This window comes from Gossypium hirsutum, chromosome D13 (assembly GCF_007990345.1).
Source record: "Gossypium hirsutum isolate 1008001.06 chromosome D13, Gossypium_hirsutum_v2.1, whole genome shotgun sequence".
Lineage (NCBI taxonomy): Eukaryota > Viridiplantae > Streptophyta > Magnoliopsida > Malvales > Malvaceae > Gossypium > Gossypium hirsutum.
Window position 1 is genome coordinate 50,750,732 of NC_053449.1, and position 6,280 is coordinate 50,757,011.

Sequence of the window (6,280 nt, forward strand, 5' to 3'; positions counted from 1 at the left end):
TTAATATTAAATATATTTTAATTAATATTAAATAATTAATGTTGACAAATGTTTGTTCTCATCTTGGTTACCATCAACATGCCCTTCATCTTCTAACTAATTGCCAGAATACCACTATAAACAATAATTGCAGTCCTTCAATTCAAAAATGAAAATTTCTCCAGCCAAAGTGTCCAAATTGATGATAACAGGAATTCTTTACTAGTTGTGCAATAAAACAAATACATGAATCCGATATCCAAGGAAAGCTAAATCCTGTAAAAAATTTACATGTCTCTCTCAATTCTCAAGATCCTTCTCCTTTTATATGTATAAATACAGTGGTTGTATAAGATAAATGATTTCCTCCCATGTATACTTTCTTTCTTTCTTTTTTATCTGCAAAATTCATGGTGGGTAAACTCTATACATTGTTTTTTCTGGGTTTCTGAACATGGCTTTTCCAACTATAGCACTCGGATTTTGCATCTTCATCATCTTACATGCTCTCACACCCTGTACTGGAGGTCCCTCCGGTGTTTGTGGCTAACTGGAGAGGACCTTGAGGGGAACCCGACTGCGAACTGCTCCTTTTCGAGGATTCTCCAAACTGATCTTGACACATCCATGCATGACCACCACCCAAAACAAGGCCTGATTGATTTGCAGGGGTTGTTGTTGTTGTGGTAGCTGGAAGTCTTCGTGTGTGTAGCCGGTATTTCTAGAAATCAGGGAAGTTCTTACATCAATACTCGATATCAAAACTTGAAAAGAAAACCATTAATAACAAGAAAGAACCCTCACCTGCAAATGACTCTTAACTTCATCATTGGTTAAGCCATCTACTTGCATAAGTTCCCTAATCTGCTTTGGAGTAGCCACTGCAAAAAAAATTCAAAGATTTTTGACTCAGAAACTTTAAACTAAAAGGATCAATGAATGAATTGTCACAGAACAATACAATCCTATGATCTCAATTCCCAACAGATCTATGGAATCCCAGTTTCGAATATATTATCATCTATGGTCTCAAACAAAACTAGTTATACATGTATAATTCAAACACATATTGAAAAACATTTGTTGGACTCTAATCTATATTTTCCATCAGATCAAGTGCACATCCAGTCTTCTCATTGACCAAACTTATTAATTCTAATCTAGCAGGATAATAAACAATCCAAGAACAGCAAAATCAAATTCGAAACTAGCTAAGTATATGTCTAACTCTCATTCTGGAAATCATGATGTGTGATTACATTACAATAACTAAGGAACAGAACACAAGGCCATGCGTTCAAATTGGACTCTAGGTGAAGTATATAGTAAGCATGAAAAATAATTTTTGATGATTGAACTGGATGATGCTTGTCTTTCAGTCAAGCTCTATGAGTAACCATCAAATGCTTAAGAGTAAACTATTTTTAACTTTTATCCATAACGTCCTCCAAAGATATATCAGTATCCTTAGAAGCAAGTTAGAAATAGCTCGGTTTAAACCAATCAACCCATTCACATCCTATTACAGTATATTTTGTAGATAATCATGATTTCCCATTTGCTAAATCAAAGTTGAAATGATGGCTTTTGGCAAGTAGCAAAGGACACAAACAAGAGAAGTGAGCAACTTACCTTCCTTAGGACCTTCTTATGGTATCGATAGCCCTAATCACACAAGAAAGAAATTTGTTACCAAATTAAACTATCAGCTGAAAGCACTAAATCAAAGAGAGAAAAAAAGTAACCATGCATTGCTTGATTACCTTGTCGGTGCCATAGATATAATCACAATAAGTAAAAACTGAAGCAAAGTTGCTCTGGCTATGTTCTCCAACATAATGATGGTAATCATGGTAATCAGCACCACCATAAAATGGGTAAACCTTGTGGGTGCCCAGGGGAAATCATATCTGCATTACACAATTTATAACTAAGCTAGGCTTCCAAGCATGAAAGTCATATGTTACTTCTTTCATCACTCAAAACCACTTGCAGCAATTATTCTTAAAGAAGCTTTATGAGATAATATATTAACAAACGACAAATTTTGTACACTTAATAACCATAAAAGAAATCATACATAAAACTACAGTAGCATATTTTTCAAGATGTTGTTCCTTCAAAACCTGCCCTTTATGACAGCAAGAGTCAACTTACACACAGGAAAAGAAGAAAAGGAAAATATTTGCAAGTTTTTGAGACATCTTCAAACTCGTATCCGGAGATATACCAAAAAAAGGCAAGCCATGAATACTTCAGGAAAAGAAATAAAAGTTACAAGTCTAGACACTGAAAGAAAGATCATATAGCTAAACAATAACATAATGTAATTTTGCTAACCTCAGAACCAAGCATTTTAGTGACTGTCAACAAAAGAATCTAAAGCTGCTGCCATCTTCTAAACTCACAAACTTAAAGAGATGCAGACAATTTGAAACTTCAAACAAAAGAAATGAGAACTTTGCATAACAAAGTAAAGAAACATAAACATCTAAAGCAACAATTTTACAGCAGTTAACACTCTGCCATGAATTGATACCGAAAAACGAGTGTTGAATTACAGATATAAAACTACAAATCCTGTTAGGATTAAAAGTTCATTCTTATTCCAGTTTTCATCTAATATTCTCACTCAACAGCAATTATCACAATTTTCTTCTCTACCTTATTGAAGCAAAAACACAGAACCAAACAGCAGAACAACCTGACATCAACTCTTCCACCAGAATCCAAACCTCTCAAAATCCTAAACTCTCTGTTTCAATTTCTAAGAGAGAAAAACTACAAGAATAACTAAAATTAAAGCTACGTCAAAAATGGTATCATGAGAAAGAAAATTAAATATCTGAATTAAGTAAAAAAAAAGAGAGAAAAATCTAAAGAAGAGACAAATAAGGGGACAATGTTGAAGACAATGTTGAAAAATCTAAAGGAGAGAAAAATTAAAACAGAGAAAGCCGAAGACAATGTTGAAGTAAAGATTCATACCTGAAATCGGCCTCCGATGAACACAATGTTGAGGATTTGTTATGAAAGCAGAAGAAATGAGGACAGATCTGCAATACCGATGGAAGAAGAAGCAGAAATCTACGAGGGCAAAAAAAGAAAAAGAAAATAAGAAATGGGTAAGGATTCTCTAATTGGCGCTGGATGGGGGGAATACTTATTACGGGACCGGGTGTATTAGGCAAGGAACAGATTAGGGACGTAATGGCAATACAACCAACCAAACAACGGATTAAATGGTGATTAAGTGGGGCCCACCGATTAGGGGTGTATTGACTATGCCAATACACCCAACCAAACATGGTGTTAGTTTAAAAAAGGAGTATAGTAACAAAATTAAATTTCCACTTAAAGTATAGTCGCTTTATTTATTTATTTATTTTAAATTTGGTTTTGCCATCATAATGATAGTTTAGATGTTATAACTTTATGCTTGAAATGTTAGCAATTCTATATATAAATTAGATTACGAGGGTGGAAAAAATTATGTAATAAATTTATAAAAAAGTAAAAATGAACAATAATGCATCTTTGGTTGAACTTGAAATGGTAAATTTGAGATAATGAGAATTAAGATGTCTTAAGTTCAAATGTCATTATTTTCATTATATGTACATATTTCTAGATTTATCAAAATATAAAAAGGTATAAATACTTTTAAAATAATATAAATTCCTTTGCAAAATAAATGGGTTTTTGGTAAAAAGGTATATTTCTAGATTTATCATAATATAAAAAGGTATAAATACTTTCTTGATTTCAAACATACTTTTTTTAAATCATTTGTGTAGTTCGTTCAAAACTAATAAAATAGAATGTTAAACTTTATTTTCAAATCCATTTTTCCATGAAAATGGCCGAAATAATCTTTTGGAATTTTGAAAAAGAATATTTTAAATCTACTAGCTTATCAATTCAAAACAAATGAAGTAAAGTGTTTATCTTAATTTCGTAAAAACCGTGCAAGTTTCAGGAATCAAAATAATTACTATCTCAATCTTAGAAACTCATCTTTTATTCAAAACTATTTCGAATTTTCAATCATATTTCTAAATCATTTGTATATTAACTTCAGAAATCAAAGGCCTTTAGAATTCTCATTTCTAAACATTTATAATTTTGAAAACTAAGTCTAATTTTATTAAAAACTCATTTATCAGAAACGTAACGGAAAAATATATTATTGAAAAAATTTATTTTAAAAAATGAGTTTCAAATGAAATCTTATCAAATACTAACTTATGCATTTTTTAAAACTTAATGTTATGAAATCAAGTCATGCAAATCAGAATAAAATCCCCAAAACTAAAGTCCCAACCACAGTACCATAATTTAACATGAAAAGCTCCAAATAGCAATAAAGTCCAAAAAATCCGAATCATAAATAAAAGTTCATATTTGTTTAAAAACCATTTCCGAGAGCATTACCGACAACTGCATCCGAGTCCTAACCACGAGGATTATCAGAAAAATAAATAAAGTGGGTGAGCTTTAAAGAGCCAAGTGTGAGATCAACACAAATATAACCGCATACATAACAAAATATAAATCTCAACATATCAATAATCATAATATTCATAAATTATAACACTGATACTTATGCATGAACATGTCGATGCACATTTTATAAAATTTCCTACCCATCTCCGTTACAAACCAATATCAAGTTCCCCAGAACTCGTCCATTCGAAACACCATTTATGGGCAAGCCACCACTGGTTTGTAGATAAACTGCCACTGATAACACTTTGTGGACAAGCCACCATTGATATGCAGATATACTACCACTGAAACACTTTATGGACAAGCCACCTCTAATTTGCAAATAAACTACCACTTACTTCCACCTTTCATAAAATCCCGCCCCATGCATGTGATACGTCAATTACACTTTTTAACTCATATGAATCACTTTTGCACTAAGGCATGTAGACATGCTCATATAATCAGATATCACTTAGTAATCACTTTTAACATGTTTAATATACTTTTCACATTAGATCCTAAATCTCAATATTAACATACTCATTTGTAGATATCACATGTTTAAATAATCAAACGTATCACATAAGCCATGCATCACATATCATGAGGATAAGATCTACACATACATCATTATCCTAGCAATAATCATATCATATATCATGCATTTCATAAAATGTACTTGGTTAGAGTCACTTACTTGGGTACCTTTTGATGAGTTTTTCAACTCCTCTTTGAATACTTAATGTACTCACAGTTAACTATAATTAAATTATTAATATAACAAAAAAAACACATCACACACAACTATTCGTATTAAACCCGCACCTTTTTCATAGATCCAAAATGTTACAATCCCTAAGTATTGATTCTGCTTGGATCTAAACTCAAAAGATGTATCCTACGGTTTGCACACTCAAATCTAAGATCTTCGATCCAAAGTTAAGTATCTCTCCTATTATTATCGATTGGACACACTTGATTAATTAGAGATGAACGATGCATCAATATAGACACGAGATCGAAGAGTTGGGTGATCTAAAAGAATTATTAAGACAAAGAGGGTATAAGGTTAATCAAAATAAAAGAATGGCAAAGAAACATGGAGAAAAAGAGGAAAACTCAACCACCGGCGGTGGCGACAATGGTCTGGCGAAAGGTGTAGTTAAAGAAACGGTGAAGGTTCGACAAAACAAAGGTGAAATATTGCGATGCAAGAAAGAGGAATGTAGGGGAAAAGAAAACCGTGCTAGTTTGCGGTGGTGGTCACGGCGGCAATGGGTGGCGACAGGGAAGAGAAAGAGGAGGAGGTACGGTGGCCACGAGGCGCGATGGTTGATGGTGAAGGGTTAGGTCAGGGTGGAGGAAGGAAGCAAAAATGAAATGATAAAAGGGTGGTGGTTTTGTAAAAAGCGAGAAAAATAAGTGAGATTAGAGAGAGACAAAAAAGAATATGTGTAATACCCCAAAAATTACTACAGTAAGAAAGTAAGATAATATTCCTAATATAGTAAAATAAGGAAATAAAGTGATAAAAAAGGTAATTTTGAGTTATGTCAGCATTAAGAAGTAAATTATGACATATTAATTCAAGAAAGGATTAAATCACAAAAGTGAGAAAATGTTTGTTGCCCAAGGGTAAATACTCAAAATTTGAGGGATTAAAGTGAAAATAAGAAAAATTTGAAGGACAAATAGTGCAAATATTTTAAGGCTAGAATAATCTACAAACTAAGGAAACAGATGAATTAGGACCAAATTGAATAGGTGAAGAATTATGAGGGACTAAATCGTAATTTTACCAAATTAAGTA

The 6,280-nt window shown here is 32.4% G+C and overlaps 1 long non-coding RNA gene across 1 annotated transcript; it reads right to left on the reverse strand.

Moving 5' to 3' along the window:
• On the reverse strand, window positions 1-1,879 carry LOC107919499 (uncharacterized). The gene is made up of 4 exons (XR_001690371.2): window positions 1,743-1,879; window positions 1,612-1,644; window positions 784-860; window positions 1-700 (listed from the first exon to the last, which is right to left on the reverse strand). It is a non-coding gene; the product is annotated as an uncharacterized lncRNA (long non-coding RNA).
• Window positions 1,880-6,280: the final 4,401 nt, after the last annotated feature.